Source organism: Jatropha curcas, chromosome 6, assembly GCF_041381405.1.
Source record: "Jatropha curcas cultivar XTBG-Jc1 chromosome 6, XTBG_Jcur_1.0, whole genome shotgun sequence".
Classification (NCBI taxonomy): Eukaryota; Viridiplantae; Streptophyta; class Magnoliopsida; order Malpighiales; family Euphorbiaceae; genus Jatropha; species Jatropha curcas.
The window spans coordinates 7,882,553-7,901,878 of NC_143156.1; the positions used below are offsets into that span (position 1 = coordinate 7,882,553).

The window sequence follows — 19,326 nt, forward strand, 5'->3', positions numbered from 1 at the left end:
TATTAGTTACTTAATCTATACTTTTATTTTAATATTAGGATTATAGGTCAAAATATTAATTCTTTTATTGTGATCAATTATAAAATACTACTCCCTCCGTTCTTTTTATATAGGTTTAATATTGTCATTTCACAGGGTTTTAATGTCTGAAAATGAAAAATTGAATGGAAACATATGTCATTGTAACGGACATAAACTATGAGAGTATAATAGTATATTTTCTAAAATATAAGGGTAGACTAGTTAATTTAGTTAAAATATATATAAAATTCTCAATTAAATAAGATTTGTAATTAGTAGTTTGAGATATAATTTTTTTAAAAAATTATATATAATAATAAAATATAAAAAATCCTAATCCTGCCGCACGGCGAAGCAAGAGGAATCCTGCTTCTATATACTAAAACGCATGCCAAAAGCATTGTTCACATGAATAGGGGTGGCCACGGTTCTGGAACCGCCGGTTTTGGTTCTGGAATCGACGGTTCCGGTTCCAAAAAATTTAGAACCGGAACCGAACCGAAAAATTAATGGTTTCGGTTACAGTTTGGAATCGAATGGTTCCGGTTTCGATTTCGGTTCCTCAACGGTTTCAAAATCGACAGTTTCGACCGGTTCTCTGGCCGATTTTCTGATTGTTCCGGCCGATTTCAGACTGGTTCTGGCCGAATTCGGACGGTTCCGATTGGTTTCAGATGGAACTAGAACCGTCGGTTTCGACTGGAGCTGGAACCGCCGGTTCACTGTTCCAAAACTGATGGAACTGGAACCGAACCAGTTTGAACCAGTTTCGATTCCGGTTTGGACCGTTTCGATTCTCACCGGTTCCCACCGGTTCAGAACTGACGGTTTTGGTTCCGAAAACCGGATTTTGGCCACACTTACACATGAACAGTGTTATGCCGATTTAACCTTCTCTTTTTTATGCTACTATTATTTTACCCTTTTAAGTAGTATCCGACAACCCTAGATCTTTTTTTTTCTTGTCGACTTTACATTCTCCAAAATCCATCGACTTCACTCTCATCATTTTCATGTGCTAATGATGTCTTGTGGCGAAGTAAGAGGAAAGTCCTGCCTGTATATACTAAAACGCATGCCAAAAATACTGTTCGCATGAATAGTGTTATACCGATTTAACCTTCTCTTTTTTATGATATTATTATTTTACCCTTTTTGAGTAGTAGCAAACAACCCTAGATCTTTATATTTTTTCCTGCCGACTTTATTTTCTCCAAAATCTATCGGCTTCACTCTCATCTTTTCTATGTATGTCTTCTAGATCAAACTTCATCTTTCAGGTAATTTTCCCTTTTTTGCCTTTATTATCTTCTTAATTTCTCTTATTTTGTTTTTATTTCTATAAGAAATGTAAAAAATATGATTAATTCCACAAAAGCAAAAGAAAGAAGTCGGTTTTCACGAGATACAACTAGGAATTCCTATTTATTTATTTCTGCATCGACCATAGACCAATTCCTCTTTTATTGGGGGGTTATTGAATACACCCATAATTCTGAGCTTCATGTTACTTCTTTCAAGTGACATGTCAGGAGATTCAATTAACCGAGATTCAGAAGCGAAAATTTCACCTCGATCGTCAATCGTATTATATGAACTCGATTTTAAAAATAAATAAAAAAATATCTATTTTATGTTTATGCAAATTCTTTTTTTTTTTTTGAACTAAACAATACAATGAAATCCACGAAAAAGCTAATAATTGTCTCAATGTTTTTTTTTTTTTCATTGTTTTTTGCGGAATATTCAAGAACTAAGACCATATACTTTTTTTTTTATTATAAATTTCGATCTCTTCTTTCTTTCACAATAAATTTTGAAATGAGAGAAACCTAACTTCTTATTCTTTTGTTTTGCACGAAACCCATATCCAGATTTGTTGCTAGATTTGCTTATGATATTAGATATTCTATAGCGACTTTTGATATTCATCGATCATCTTTTTGCCATTGTTATTATTATTAGATTGTTGAATATCTTTAATTTTAAGACTCTTGATTGATTAGAAATAAGGCTCAATTTATCCCCTCAATTTGGGCATAATATACAATTTGCCCAAAATTAATTTTTTGTGCAATTTATCCCTTGAACTTACACCAAAAGAACAAAATGCCCAGAATTTTTTTTTTATACTTTTAACTAAAAGATAAATAAAAAATTATTTTAAAATATAATAATAATTATTAAATTTACAGTATTTTATTTATTTAAAAATTATTTAACAAATTCAAAAAAATTATAAAATTAGAAAAATATTTGATTATATTGAAATATTTGGTTAGAAAATATTTACTATTTTTTTTGTTTGATTATTTTATTTAATTATATTTGATTTAGATCAAATATTTAATTATTTTTAATCATATTTCATTTATATCAAATAATTTTTTTTTGAAAAAAATCAGATATTTTATTTTTTTTAGTGTAAGTTCAAGAGGTAAATCGTAAAAAAAATTAATTTTTGGATAAATAATATATTATGTCCATGTTCAAGAGACAAATTGAGTCTTATTCCCTCTTGATTAAATGTTGGCCGACATTTTAGGTTTTAGAAGAGTCAAAACCCACCTCTAGCACCATAATTTTGTATCCTAACGACTCTTGATATCACTAAAATAATGATTACCTCTTAATATGATATTATGGCATCCAGACTCTTTCATTAGAAATAAAACATAAATTAATTGAAACTTATGTGTTTTTAATTTGAATATCTTTATAATTTAGTGAAATTTACAACCCATAATCTCTATGTTGAAAGTCAATTAAATAGTCCCTCTATTTTAATATGGTCTAATAGCACTTTTGTAAAATGCTAAATTATTTATAGTGAGGGTTACTAACGTCCTTTCTTGCTCGCTTAGTTTGTTTGTAAGACAACATAGAGAACCGAAGCTAAAGGCATATGAAGAAGGTGAAGCGACGAGGTAAGTAATGTTAAATTATGTATGTTTGCTTTCTTAGTTTAATGATTTTATAATTAAATTAGTAAACATCCCATTTTGTTTTCAACTCAAAACTTTTTATAGGAATAATTAATTCAACCAATGCAAATAATATTTAACCTTAACATTGTTGCATGGTTGGTAATAGTGAGCAATTTTGGTAGCCCAAATTAATGTAGAGCTAACGCATTTGAATTTGCCCTTTCCATCACTAATCAAGCTCAAAATATGATGAAGGATTTTGTTAATATTGAATAGAGGTTGTTAATAAATATTCTTAGCTCATGGATCTATCATTTGAAGAGAAGAGATCTAGGCCAAAGTTTTTTTAGTGTTAAGATAATGATTGTGCCTATAATTGTCAAAAAAAAAAAAAAAAAAAAACAGTCTCTTTTGCTTGGTGTAGGTGAAATCTCTAAATCCCAACAGTGGAAAAAGTACACAACTTTGCTCTTGCATATGTTTCTAAAAGAATGATCAAGCAAAGTCTCCTTTACTTGTTGTAGGTGAAATATGGGAGGGCAGAGTGTGTTTTAAAGACAAAACATATGGAGGAAAAAATTATGAGAGACAACAAATTGAAAAATGGAAAAGATAAGAAAAAAACATAAGGCAAAGTCTCATCTTGTTTAAAATTAATTTTCTAACACTGCTTACATCCTAAGTGAATTTAATAAGGAAATCTTGTTTTTCTTGACCTTTATCTTTCGATACTACTCCTAACATTTTTCATATCTGACACTGAGAGAGTGGGAATAATGTACCATAATTTCTTTTGTGCTTTTCTAAACTTCATGTTCTATCATTTGGAAGAAATAAAAGTTCTAAACCTTCCATTACTCTTCCTTCACATGTTGGGTCCTAACCATTCCCAAGCTGTATCTGTTCTCTCATTGTCTCTCTCTTATCCATAGTTCATTAATCACCCAGTGTCTAGCCATTATGTGAAGCTCTCATTCTCCAATAGCTCTTGTTTATGCTAGCCCACTTGCAAGCCCAAGTAAGTAGCCCAAGGTTAGATACTAATCCTATGTAAGAATGATAACAAAATCTAGTAAAAAGTGTCACTTAGGCCTAAAAGCCTAAACTTACAAATATTGTACAAAATGTATATTCCACAAGAATCGTAGATATTATATAATATAAGTGACATATGACGGTAAATATTATATAATTTTCACTTTTCTTAGAGTGCACTCCTCAAACTCTAATAAATAGGGGGTGATACTATCGTAAATGATACGACTTCCAAGATATGCAAACTTAAATGCATTAGCATTTACACAATCTTTCTCTTTTTTTTTTCTCTCTTTTCTCCCTCTCTCTCCTTTTTTTTTTCTAACCCCCAATTTCTCTATGTTCTCACCTAGTTCTTTTCCCCCTACTGTCTATCTCTCAATCTCTGCCTCCTTTCTTTTGGATCAGTGCCCCAAGGGTCATTGTTCCGCACTTCATATAACATTCTTTTCTATAAACTAAAGGCATTCTCATATACACATACCCAATGGTCTTAATCCATTTTAGATCGAACAACTTCTTTTGGCATGCAAGATGGGACTCACTTAGAGTCTTATTAAAATATCAGGATTACACCCAAACTAATCGATATACTAGTTGTGAAGGATAAAAGACAAGGTGGTTGCGCCCGACACCTTGATCACTCAAACATATAATGTCTTGAAGAACCAGGCCGAGACTCTCCGTCTAAGAAAAGTGAACCAGTGAATTTGTCAAGGGTGAAATTAGGGGCTTAGATTAGGCACTTGACTCTTCACAATGTAACTAGCTAATCTTAAGTTGACACTATCATCAACCAATCTGGCTTCTATTCATTGACAAATATATATTGAGAAGATTACTTTTGTGCTTCAACCAATCATGTTGGATGATGCAAACACATAACAAGATACTCATCATTATTTGAAGCAATTGTTTAAAGTAGTTCATCAGACGTCCGACATCATAAGCGATTGAGCCTAGACGGTGGATGACTTGCTACCTAGATTCCTTCCACAGTTGCATCTCAAACTTGATTTAGCCTATAGTATAGCAAGGTCAACATCTTATTAAGATCGCTCACTACAGTCAGTCAGTTCATTACTAGACCTTTTAACATAATCTTAGATCCAATTGTTCCCTAACATACTGTCTGGCCTCTAGAGACATCTACACCGCCTTCAATTTTTTATCAACAATCTAGTAATGATGTCTTCGCTTATGACATGGCCAGGAACATGTTACCTCTAGGAACGACCGAACCAGCATGAATAGCCAACAATGACTATTACTGTAACTCTTTGATCAATCTTTAGCAAAGATGGGTATGGAAGTCCAGCCGATTTCATGACCTATTTATATATGTCCATACCCAGACTAGGTATATCAGTTATATCTTTTTCCTTCGGAATATGAAATTCCAGAGTTTAATCTTTTCTGAAGTGGGGATAATTCTTCCACATTAGATCCTATCTCTATACTTGTCACTCAGTATAGAGAATGTGGAGGGAATGAATGTTGGAAACTAAGGCTCTTTATTAGCTCTTTGGCCAAGTCGACCTTAACTTGGTATTCTAATTGAAGCCTAACTCCATTCAAAAGTGGCAGTAAATGGAGGAACAATTCCATGCTGATTTTTATTGGCTGCATCCCTATATCACCATAGTTGACATTAGAAAGGTAACACTGAACACAGGTGAATCGGCCATTAAGTACGTGCAACATTTCATAAAGTATAAAATGCTCTGCACCACTCAAATCATTGAGCTGAGTTTGTGGGATTGGTATAACATGACCTTAATTGGACAATCTATGAACATTTTAAAAGCCATAGATTCAAAAACTTGCAAGATGGATCGATTGAGTGACCGCGTAAAAGCAAATCCTCAAGGAAAAAGAGCAACAGAAAAATTCATCTAAAAGGACCTATTACCATGATCCATTGACTCTCACATGTATTAAGGTCGAGGAGGATTCCAACCTAGAAGCTAAGTTTATCAATTCGGTTGAATTAATACTAGGAGATAAGTACGAGTGTCAACTTTGTTTAAAGCTTAAGCAAAAGAAGCAAAAGACCAATTATAATATTTTGCGCAAAAGAGATTAGATCCACCCAATATGCTCTTCCACCCACACTTCATCAAATGATTTTCACTTGGAGAAGGGATTTAGTGGTGGAGATTGTCCATGCTGACCCATGGCCATTTGATATAGAAGTGTAAATTTGGAAAGGTAGATTTACTAATCAAATATGCAAATTTGGAAAGTCAGAAAAAATAGATTTTCTAACCAAATCATGCAAAATTTGAATAGTTAGGGAAAAGTAGATGTACTAACTAAATTATGCAAAATTTGGAAAGTAAGAAAAGTAGGTTTACTGATCAAATAAGCAAATTTGAAAGCCCAGGAAAACGATGTACCAAATTAAATCAAAAATAAATAATTTGGGAAGTAAGTAAAACAAAAGGCCAAATCATGCCTCTTTGGGAAGTAACAAAGGTAAGAGACCAAATTATGAGAATTCAAGAAAGAGAAGCAAATGATTGAATGCTTCAACATGCTTTGTATGTAGTAAAAGCAAAAAGATGCCCTAAACAAGCATTTTGTTGGATTAGATTGGACTACTTTGACTATAGTGTTTCCGTGTGATTTTCTGCTAGTAGCTATCGCCTTTTAATATATTGCCACAACATTTTTGGCAACATGCCCCAATTAGGAAGATTTTTTTTTTCTTTTAAAGGAGTGGATGAACTTTAGCTTAATTGTAATAACGAAAGTTAAGGAGACTACTTCTGATCTTGCCATATAAACTTCCCCACATATAGAAAAGTTAAACTACTTCTGATCTTGCCATATAAACCTCCCCAATATAGAAAAGGGATTGTCTTGATATTCTCTCTTCAATCAAATCTATTTTTGTTACGATGATGGTGCAATACAATCTTTTGACATATGTAAAAGTCAGTGAATTCTTTGCCATTCTCATCTTATTTATTTATTTTTCCATGTTTCATTCAAGCAAAATTTAAATCAAAAATTAAATGGAAGGAAAATAATGAAAAACTTGTAATTTTATTAGTACGACCAAATGCCAACAATCATGGCTACATAAAGTTGAGAAGATAGAACATGACCATCAGTTATAGATTAAGAAATAAAAAGAAGACTTGACAACCTTTTTTTAGACTTAGACTTAGATTCAGACTTTTGTTTTGGACTTCAACTCAGACTCAGACTTTTTGTTAAACTTAAACTTAGACTCAGAGTTTTATTTTAGACTTAGACTCAGACTCTGAAGAAAACTTGAAAAGGGTATGTCAGCAACACCAATTCCTTCTTCTATGGAGGGTATATCAGTAAAGCCAACTCGGTTAAGCTCCATAACATCTCTTACGAGTTCTTCCAACTCCAATTTCCTGTGGAGGTTGTTCATACTCTAAAGGGAGGCTGATCTTATATTTCTCAGGCAGGAAAGTATTGAATCCTAAAATTAGGTCATCATGCCCTTTAAATAACTTCTTCACCCTTGCTATGACACCAATAATGTCAATTCTACAATAGATAGAAGGTAGGACATGAATTAAATCAATTGCTAACAACCTCTAAAGAAAAATGAATTATTTTAGAATATTATTACATAGCATATCATCTGATTAAACCTGTCAGTTCTGAAATCTTTCATGATCTCAAGAAATTCATCATATTTTTCCCTTTTATCTTGAAATGTCTCCTTCACGGTTATGACATATGTCAAGGAATCAAGTATTGTCAGTTTTTGTCCACTTTTGCCTCTGCCTCCACCACCACTGAATGTTCTTCCTCCCATCTTCTATGGTTGCCCAGAACTTCAATGCACATACATGATAAGTAAATTAATAAATTATAATATTCAAAACACACTTGGTAGATCAATCCCAACATTCAACTAAAATTTCATTTTAAACTACATTAACCTTATAAACACAATTAATATTATGTATTCATAGAAGAACAATTACTAATTATAGCTCCTCTCGCATGCATAAATAAAGTCAAAATTCTAAACAAAATTTAGAAGGAAAATCTAGTAAAAAAAAACCCGATCTTTTGCAAATAAAAAAGCTCAAAAGCTTGAGTAATGCACTAAACACTAAATCAACAGAAAGTTTCTAAACAAAATTATTAATTCCATGCTTAATCCGAGTTAATATAATTTCCCTCGACAATCAAACGCTAAAAGGAGAAATAAAAAATTTACGTAGAATAAAATAATAAAAATCAAATATTAAAAATAAAAAAATAATTGAAAGAGAGATAGAGATAATAAAAATAGAAAAGAACTTACATTTCTCCAATTAAACCAGGAAAAAGAACCTGCAACATAAAGAACTAAAAATTTAAAGACGAACTAAATATAATTGAAAACAAAAGAAGCAGATCATTTCTCAAAGAAGAAAAATCTGGCAACGTTCAACCAAAAGGCAAACACATAATCCATATACTTGAATAGAAAGCAATATCTAAAATCATATTCAAAGAGAAATTTAAACACAGAGAGACATAAAAATATAAGAGATTGTGTACTTATTTGTATTAGCAAAAAGATTTGAAACTAAAATGCAAGCGTAAAGATGAAGAAGAAAGAAGAAAGTTAAGAATGGAGATGTTGTTTTAAGGATTATTATGTAAATTTAACTAACCTTTCGAGAGAATACAATAACAAGAGCAGTGCTTTTGTCATTTTATAATAGTAGCTGTTAAGAACATACTTTGCATTCTATGCTTGTTGTACATTCTCATAATTTAATATTTTTAATAATAAACTTAAAATTAAAATATGAGGATTCCTAATTGAATTTGAATATTAATCCTTAGTAATTTTTTGTCTTTTTTTTATTAAATTTTGATATTGAAATATGATATTTTTATTTTTAATATTAGATACAAATAATAATCATCATCACAATAATTAAGTTTATGTATTAGTCATTTAATTGATAATTTTATTTTAATATTCGGACTATAGGTTAAAAAATTAATTTTTTTAATGTCAATTGTAAAAATATTAATTCATAATATTTCTAATTGAGCTAATAAGTTCAAATATTAGTTCTCAAATAATTTCATTAGTTATGAGATAGGTCTTTCCTAACTTAAAAGAATTTTGAGTGGGAAAAAAAGTGGATACAAATCTTAGGTTGAAACCATAACTTGTACATACCCGATATAAAAATTAAAAAAAGAATCAAAATCCATATAATATTTTAATAAATTAATTATAGAATTTTATAGAATCCAACATTCAAATATTTAGTTTTCTACTTAGTTTCCAATTTTACTCCTAAAAATGAGACATCATATCTAAAATTGCCAATGGTACTTTTTTTTTATACAATTGCAATTATAACATAATTAACAAGCCAATGATATTCTAACCTACCTGCCATAGCAAAGATCTTTTATATGCTTTTATCCTTACCCTCATCTCCTTTAATTTGTAACCTTATTAAAGAATATTAAATTATTTATGGAAGTAATAGAGAAACATTGCTACCAAATATAGAAAATCAAATGTTGATTAAAGTAATAAATAAATGTTGTACAAATATAGAAAAATGAAGATGTAGTTGCCAACTTTGAAAGATATGATTGGATATCAATCTATCATATTTAAATTTCTAATTAAATTTGAATATTAATATCTAGTAATATTTGCCTTTTTTTATTAAATTTTGATATTAAAATGTGATTTTTTTATTTTTAATACTCCATCAATTCAATTTTGTTTGCTTTTTATTTCTTTGTTGATGTCCCAAAATTTTTACAGGGTTTTGAAATTTATATATTTAAACAATTAATTTTTTCATAATAACCTTTATGATTGTTCATTAAATGAAAGATTTTTATTAATATCTTAATGAGTTAAGGTGGGAAAGAGACACTAATTTTTGTTGACTAAATTTTAATATGTGTATTTTGTCAAACTATGCAAACAAAATGGGATGGAGTGAGTATTTATACAAACATTAGTTATCATCATAACAATTAAGTTTATGTATTAGTCTTTTAATGTTATAATTTATTTGTAATATCGGAATCATTAGTTCAAATGTTAGTTCTTTTAATGTCAATTATAAATTAATTCTTAAGATTTCTAATTGAATTGGTACGTTAAAATATAAGTTCTTTAATAATGTCATTTAGTTATGAGACAAGCCTTTTCTAACTCAAAAAAAAATCTTTGAATGAAAAAAAGATGCTTCAATCTTATATTCAAACAATATCTTGCATGAACCTAATAAAAAAAATTTTTAAAAATCAAATCCATATAATATTTTATATATAATCATAGAATTTCATAAAATATAGCATTTATATTTTTAGTTATCTACTTGTATCCAATTTTCTACTAAAAATGAGACCTTTTAAGTCTAAAATGGCTAAGGGCACTTTTCTTTGTACATAATTGAAATTATAACATAAACTAACAAGTCAATGGAGTGCTAACCTAATAGTCATGGCAAAGATCCTTTATATTAGGTCTGATCCTCGCCCTTAGGGTTGTGTATGGGATTACGGGAATCCAGACTCATTCTTGAAAATCGTCCTGAAATTTTTGTCCTGAAAAATACGATATTAATTTAATAGTCTCTTCCCGAATCCCATCTTGAAAGTAATTAGGGAACAAGACGGATTCTTGGATTAAAACTAACATGTATGAATCCAAGTTTTATTTCATCTCATCTCGTCCAAAAAATCGGGTTTTTCCCGTCTCATTTTTCTTTAAAATTTTAGGTGTCTCTTTTCTTTTATGAATTTCAAATTATTTCATTTTTTAGTTTTTCTTAGGACAACAATTATTTGTTAAAGCTGATAATAATTTGAAAAAAATAATATTCATTTTCTAAATATAAAATGAATTAATTAATTAAACATATTTTTCATTTTAGATTTTTTCTCTATTATTCTACTATATGTGTTATGTAAATCATTCTGAATAAGTTTTTTCTCTTCAACAGAAAAACTAAAAAGATTAAGCATACAAAAGAAAATAGTAATTTTAATTAATTTGATTACTAGATTATTGCTTATGCTAAATGCTATCGTTATTTGTTTTTTAGATTAAATTAAGTATTGATTTATATAAGTTTATAACAAAATAACGGTGAGTTAAAATTCAAAAACTAAATTTAAAGTTAAATTGTATTTATTTTTTGAATTATTTTATTTTATTATATCTAATGCTCTTATTAACTAGAAAGTAACTAGTAACAAGTCTTCTATTACGACATTAGTAGTGGATCATCAATGATTGAATTAATTATTTGATTTTTTTTTTTAAAGTCAAATTTACTTTGATGAATTTTGTTTGATTGCAATTGATGAGTATAATAATTTTATATTTTTTTGGTGAAAAAACTAGTTTAGTAAGACTATAGAGAATCCTGATTGCTTCCTAACCCAATCCATTTCATCTCATCCATATAACTGAATTATGGTCCACTCCATCCCATTTTGATAGAACGGGACAACATATCTATTGAGATGAGACTGAGACTCCCTTTTCTATGTCATGATATTTTGGGATAAGACTGAATATTATGTAATTTTCGTCCCCATATCCCATCTATGCACACCCCTACTCACCCTAACCCCTTTTAATTAATAATTGAATTTGACTATTAAATTCAAATACTAGATGCAAATAATAGTCATCATCATAATAATTAAGTTTAGGTATTAGCGGTTTAATTTATACTTTTTTAATACGAGGATTATAGGTTAAAATATTAATTCATTTAACAAGATCAATTATCAAATACTAATTCTAAATATTTCTAATTAAGTTGGTAAGTTCACCTATTAGTTCTCTAATACTGCCACTAATTATGAGGTAGGTTTTTCCTAATTTAAAAGAATCTTTGAATGGAAAAAAATAGTTATAAATCTTATGTTTAAACCATAACTTGCAAGTATCCAATATAAAAATTTAAAAAAAAAAATCAAAATCCATATAATATTTTGATATATAGTTTCATCAAATCCAACATTCATATTTGTAGTTTTCTACTTATATCCAACTTCACTACTAAAAATGAGACCTTCTATGTATGGAAGGCCAATGATACTTTTTTGTATAGAAATGTAATTATATCATAAACTAACAGGGCAATGGAGTTGTAACACAAACTATAGAAAGGCAATGAGGTTATAACATAACTAGAAAGTCAATTTATTTATCGGAAAGTATTAAATGTTGCAATCAAATATAGAAAAGTGAAATTGTACTTGGCAACTTTAAAAGAAATAACCAAACAGCTTATATTTTTTCTAATTTAAATATTAATAAGAATTAGTATTAAATTCAATTAGGAATTCTAAATATGGTGTTAATTTCTTTTAAAGTTGTCAAGTATAACTTCACTTTTCTATATTTGGTTGCAACATTTAATACTTTCCAATAAATACATTGATTTTCTAGTTTATGTTATAACTTCATTGCCTTTCTAGTTTATGTTAAAACTTCATTACCTTGTTAGTTTACGTTATAATTACGTTTATATATATATATATATATATATATATATATATATATATATATAATGCCATTGGCCTTTTCAGACATAGAAGGTCTCATTTTTGGTAGTAAAGTCAGTTATGAGTAGAAAACTACAAATATGAATGTGAATTATATGAAATTCAATAATTATATATAAAAATGTTATATGGATTTTGATTTTTTTTAGAACTATTTTAAAAATAAGATTTAGAACTATTTTTTCCATTCAGAGATTCTTTTAAGTTAGGAAAAACCTACCTCATAATTAGTGCCGTTATTAGAGAACTAATATTTGAACTTACCAACTAAATCAACCTATTAAGAATTATTCCTTCCGTTCTTTTTATATAGGCACAACTAATTTTTCATCAAGATTAAGAAAGTAGTTTAACCAACTTTTTTGTCATTTTTTCCTAATTTACCCCTAATATATCATTTATTTCTCCTTTATTATCAATGCATGTCTTAAATTATATTTCAATCTTTAATGAGATTTTAAATGCTTTGTTGAAATGAATAGACTACAAACAGTTACAAAAATGAAGTTTATATGTGGAGAGAAATTCATTTTTTGTCTTTTATTTAGGAAAGTTGTGTGAGAATATGAAACTTTGTGTTCAGTTAATCTTCCAATTGCCTTTGATTATTGAAAACGTACTTTAAATATTGCATAATTTTTTAAATTTTTGGTGAAATCCATAAAAATTCCTTTCTATGTGGCCAACTTGAAAATTTTGTGGCAGTTTTCTATTCAAACTTCATCTTAATCAGTGCTCATATAACCTATATGAGCACATTTTTTTCAAATGGAAATTGATGTAAAAAATCCATACGCCAAAATTTATTCACATTAAATGCTTATCTATACTTTTGTCTACCACTATCTTGAGAATCAGTTGGTCGAGTACGGTTTTCAGAACAATGGTTATTAAATAGGTGTCTTCTTTGCTGATCAGATGTAGTCTGATTATCCTTCTTATATGTCCTAAAGGATGTAAGAAGTGAGAGGTCTCAAGTTCAAGTCCTCTCCACCATGAAATTTATCACCAAATTTTACAAATTCTAGATATATCTATATCATATATCCACGTTTTATGCTGTGACATTTGGTATAACCAATACCTAAACTTAATTATTATATGATGATTAATATTTTTATCTAATATTAAAAATAAAAATATCCTATTTCAATATCAAAATTTAATTAGAAAAAAGATAAATATTACTCAGGTTTAATATTCAAATTCAATTAGGAATCAACAGGTTGATTTTCTATATTAGGTTACAATTTTATTGGCTTATTAGTTAATGTTATAAAAAGATAAATATTAACTAAGGATTAATATTCAAATTCAATTAGGAATCGGTTGATTGATTTTTTATATTGGGTTACAACTTTATTGGCTTGTTAGTTAATGTTATAATTGCATTTGTGTATAAAAACTATCATTGGCCATTTCATACATCGAAGGTCTCATTTTTAGTAGTAAAGTTGTATATAATTAGAAATCTACAAATATGAATGCTGATATTTATGAAATTCAATAACTATATATTAAAATATTATATGGATTTTTATTTTTTATTTTTAATATTTATATCGGGTACTTGCAAGTTAAGATTTAAACATAAAATTTGGAATTATTTTTTTTCCATTCAAAGGTTCTTTTAAGTTAGGAAAAACTTATCTCAGAATTAATATTGTTATTAAAAAATTAATATTTGAACTTATAAACTCAATTATTAATAGTCAAACTCAAAAATTAATATTTGCATCTAATATTTGAATTTAATAATCAAATTCAATTATTAATTCAAAAGGGGTAAGGGTGAGTAGGGGTGTGAATAGGTGGGATAGGGATGAAAATTACATAATTTTCAGTTATCCCACAATATCATGACATGAAAAAAATGAGTCTCAGTCTCATCTCAATAGATATGTTGTCCCGTTCTACCAAAATGGGATGGACTGGACAATAATTCAGCTATATGGATGAGATGAAATGGATTCGATCAGAAAGTAATCAGGATTCTCTATAGTCTTACTTAATTAGTTTTTTAACCAAAAAAGGATAAAATTGCTATACTCATCAATTGCAATCAAACAAAATTCAACAAAGTAAATTTGACTTAAAAAAAATAATTTAAATAATTAATTCAATCATTGATGATCCACTACTAATGTCATAATAGAAGATTTGTTAGTAGTTACTTTCTAGTTAATAAGAGCATTAGATATAATAAATAAAATAATTCAAAAACTAAATACAATTTAACTTTAAATTTAGTTTTTGAATTTTAACTCCCCATTATTTTGTTATAAACTTATATAAATTGATACTTAATTTAATCTAAAAAATAAATAACGACAGCATTTAGCATAAGCAATAATCTAGTAATCAAATTAATTACAATTACTATTTTCTTTTGTATTGATTAATCTTTTTAGTTTTTCTGTTTAATAGAAAAAACTTATTCAGAATGATTTACATAACACATATAGTAGAATAATAGAGAAAAAATCTAAAATAAAAAATTTGTTTAATTAATTCATTCATTTTATATTTAGAAAATGAATATTATTTTTTTCAAATTATTATCAGCTTTAACAAATAATTGTTGTCCTAAGAAAAACCAAAAAATGAAATAATTTTCAAAGACATAATTTGAAATTCATAAAAGAAAAGAGACACCTTGAATTTTAAAGAAAAATGAGACGAGAATACCCGATTTTTTGGACGGGAGGGGATAAAACAAAATTTGGATTCATACATGTTAGTTTTAATCGAAGAATCCGTCTTGTTCCCTAATTACTTTCAAGATGGGATTCGGGAAGAGACTATTAAATTAGTATCGTATTTTTCAAGGCGAAAAATTCAGGACGATTTTCGGGAACAAGTCTGGATTCCCGCAATCCCGTACACAACCCTAAGGGCGAGGATCAGACCTAATATAAAGGATCTTTGCCATGACTATTAGGTTATCACTCCATTGACTTTTTAGTTTGTGTTATAATTTCAATTATGTAAAAAGAAAAGTGCCCTTGGCCATTTTAGACTTAAAAGGTCTCATTTTTAGTAGAAAATTGGATACAAGTAGATAACTAAAAATATAAATGCTGTATTTTATGAAATTCTACGATTATGTATAAAATATTATATGGATTTGATTTTTTTCCATATAATGTTTTGAATATAATATTTTTTTCCATATAAAATATTATATTTTATAATATTTTTTTCCATATGATATAGTTTGAATATAAGATTGAAACATCTTTTTTCCATTCAAAGAATTTTTTTGAGTTAGAAAAGGCTTATCTCGTAACTAATGACATTATTAAAGAACTAAATTTGAACTTACTAATTCAATTAGAAATCTTAAGAATTAATTTATAATTGATATTAAAAGAACTAACATTTGAACTTATGATTCCAATATTACAATTAAATTATAACATTAAAAGACTAATACTTAAACTTAATTGTTATGATGATAACTAATGTTTGTATAAAATACTCACTTCGTTTCATTTTGTTTGCATGGTTTGACAAAACTCGTATATTAAAATTTAGTCAACAAAAATTAGTGTCTCTTTTCCACCTTAACTCATTAAGATATTAATTAAAATCTTTCATTTAATGAACAATCATAAAGGTTATTATGAAAAAATTAATTGTTTAAATATATAAATTTAAAAAACCTTGCAAAAATTTTGGGACATCCAACAAAGGAATAACAAGCAAACAAAATGGAACTGATGGAGTATTAAAAATAAAAAAAAATCACATTTTAATATCAAAATTTAATTAAAAAAAAGTCAAATATTACTAGAGATTAATATTCAAATTTAATTAGAAATTTAATATGGTAGATTGATATCCAATCATATCTTTCAAAGTTGGCAAGTACATCTTCATTCTTCTATATTTGTACCACATTTATTTATTACTTTAATCAGCATTTGATTTTCTATATTTGGTAGCAACGTTTATCTATTACTTCCATAAATAATTTAACATTCTTTAATAATAAGGTTACAAATTAAAGGAGATGAGGGTAAGGATAAAACCATATAAAAGATCTTTACTATGGCAGGTAGGTTAGAATTTCATTCGCTTGTTAATTATGTTATAAGTGCAATTGTATATAAAAAAGTACCATTGGCCATTTTAGATATGATGTCTCATTTTTAGGAGTAAAATTGGACACAAGTAGAAAACTAAATATTTGAATGTTGGATTTTATGAAATTCTATAATTAATTTATTAAAATATTATATGGATTTTGATTCTTTTTTAATTTTTATATCGGGTATGAACAAGTCATGGTTTGAACCTAAGATTTGTAACCACTTTTTCTCCCACTCAAAATTCTTTTAAGTTAGGAAAGACCTATCTCATAACTAATGAAATTATTAGAGAACTAATATTTGAACTTATTAGCTCAATTAGAAATATTATGAATTAATATTTTTATAATTGACATTAAAAAAATTAATTTTTAAACCTATAGTCCTAATATTAAAATAAAATTATCAATTAAATGACTAATACATAAACTTAATTATTATGATGATGATTAATATTCGTATCTAATATTAAAAATAAAAATATCATATTTCAATATCAAAATTTAATAAAAAAAGACAAATATTACTAAGGATTAATATTCAAATTCAATTAGGAATCATCATATTTTAACTTAAGTTTATTTTAAAAAATATTAAATTACGAGAATGTACAACAAGTATAGAATGCAAAGTATGTTCTTAATAGCTACTATTATAAAATGACAAAAGCACTGCTCTTATTATTGTATTCTCTCAAAAGGTTTGTTAAATTCACATAATAATCCTTAAAACAACATCTCCATTCTTAACTTTCTTCTTTCTTCTTCATCTTTCTGCTTGCATTTTAGTTTCAAGTCTGTTCGCTAATACAAACAAGTACACAATCTCTTATATTTTAATGTCTCTCTGTCTTTAAATTTCTCTTTGAATACGATTTTAGATATTGCTTTCTATTCAAGTATATGAATTATGTGTTTGCCTTTTGGTTGAACGTTGCTAGATTTTTCTTCCTTGGGAAATGATCTGCTTCTTTTGTTTTCAATTATATTTAGTTCGTGTCTAAATTTTTAGTTCTTTATGTTGCAGGTTCTTTTTTTTGGTTTAATTGGAGAAATGTAAGTTCTTTTCTATTTTTATTATCTCTATCTCTCTTTCAATTATTTTTTTATTTTTAATATTTGATTTTTATTATTTTATTCTACGTAAATTTTTTATTTCTCCTTTTAGCGTTTGATTGTCGAGGGAAATTATATTAACTCGGATTAAGCATGGAATTAATAATTTTGTTTAGAAACTTTCTGTCGATTTAGTGTTTAGTGCATTACTCAAGCTTTTGAGCTTTTTTATTTGCAAAAGATCGGTTTTTTTTTTTACTAGATTTTCCTTCTAAATTTTGTTTAGAATTTTGACTTTATTTATGCATGCGAGAGGAGCTATAATTAGTAATTAATCTTCTATGAATACATAATATTAATTGTGTTTATAAGGTTAATGTAGTTTGAAATGAAATTTTAGTTGAATGTTGGGATTGATCTACCAAGTGTGCTTTGAATATTATAATTTATTAATTTACTTATCATGTATGTTCATTGAAGTTCTGGGCAACCATAGAAGATGGGAGGAAGAACATTCAGTGGTGGTGGAGGCAAAGGCAAAAGTGGACAAAAACTGACAATACTTGATTCCTTGACATATGTCATAACCGTGAAGGAGACATTTCAAGATAAAAGAGAAAAATATGATGAATTTCTTGAGATCATGAAAGATTTCAGAACTGACAGGTTTAATCATATGATATGCTATGTAATAATGTTCAAAAATAATTCATTTTTTTAAGAGGTTGTTAGCAATTGATTTAATTCCTGTCTTACCTTCTATCTATCGTAGAATTAACATTATTGGTGTCATAGCAAGGGTGAAGAACTTATTTAAAGGGCATGATGACCTAATTTTAGGATTCAATACTTTCTTGCCAGAGAAATATAAGATCAGCCTCCCTTTAGAGGATGAACAACCTCCACAGGAAATTGGAGTTGGAAGAACTCGTAAGAGATGTTATGGAGCTTAACCAAGTTGGCTTTACTGATATACCCTCCACAGAAGAAGGAATTGGTGTTGCGGACATGCCCTTTTCAAGATTTCTTTAGAGTCTGAGTCTAAGTTTTAAGTTTAAAAAAAAAATTCTTGAGTCTGAGTCAAAATCCAAAACAAAAGTCTGAATCTCAGTCTGAGTCTAAGTCTGAAAAAAAAGTTGTCAAGTCTTCTTTTTATTTCTTAATCTATAATTGAGGGTCATGTTCCATCTTCTCAACTTTATGTAGCCATGATGATTGTTGGCATTTGGTCGCAGTAAGAAAATTATAAGTTTTTCATTATTTTCCTTTCATTTAATTTTTGATTTAAATTTTGCTTGAATGAAATATGGAAAAATAAATAAATAAGATGATAATGGCAAAGAATTCACTGACTTTTGCATGTGTCAAAAGATTGTATTGCACCATCATCGTAACAAAAATAGATTTGATTGAAGAGATAATATCAAGACAATCACTTTTCTATATTGGGGAAGTTTATATGGCAAGATCAGAAGTAGTTTAACTTTTCTATATGTGGAGAAGTTTATATGGCAAGATCAGAAGTAGTCTCCTTAACTTTTATTATTATAATTAAGGTAAAGTTCATCCATTCCTTTAAAAGAAAAAAATCTTCCTAATTGGGGCATGTTGCCAAAAATGATGTGGTAATATATTAAA

The 19,326-nt window shown here is 27.9% G+C and overlaps 1 non-coding gene across 2 annotated transcripts; it reads left to right on the forward strand.

Moving 5' to 3' along the window:
- The first annotated feature begins 1,115 nt into the window (after positions 1-1,115).
- Positions 1,116-18,945, forward strand: LOC105637235 (uncharacterized). Of its 2 annotated transcripts, XR_016321418.1 has the most exons (5): positions 1,166-1,301; positions 2,886-2,948; positions 17,660-17,688; positions 18,169-18,354; positions 18,550-18,945. It is a non-coding gene; the product is annotated as an uncharacterized LOC105637235 (transcript). The 2 variants fall into 2 exon arrangements; XR_016321417.1 differs by having other exon boundaries at positions 1,116-1,301; positions 18,169-18,945.
- Positions 18,946-19,326: the final 381 nt, after the last annotated feature.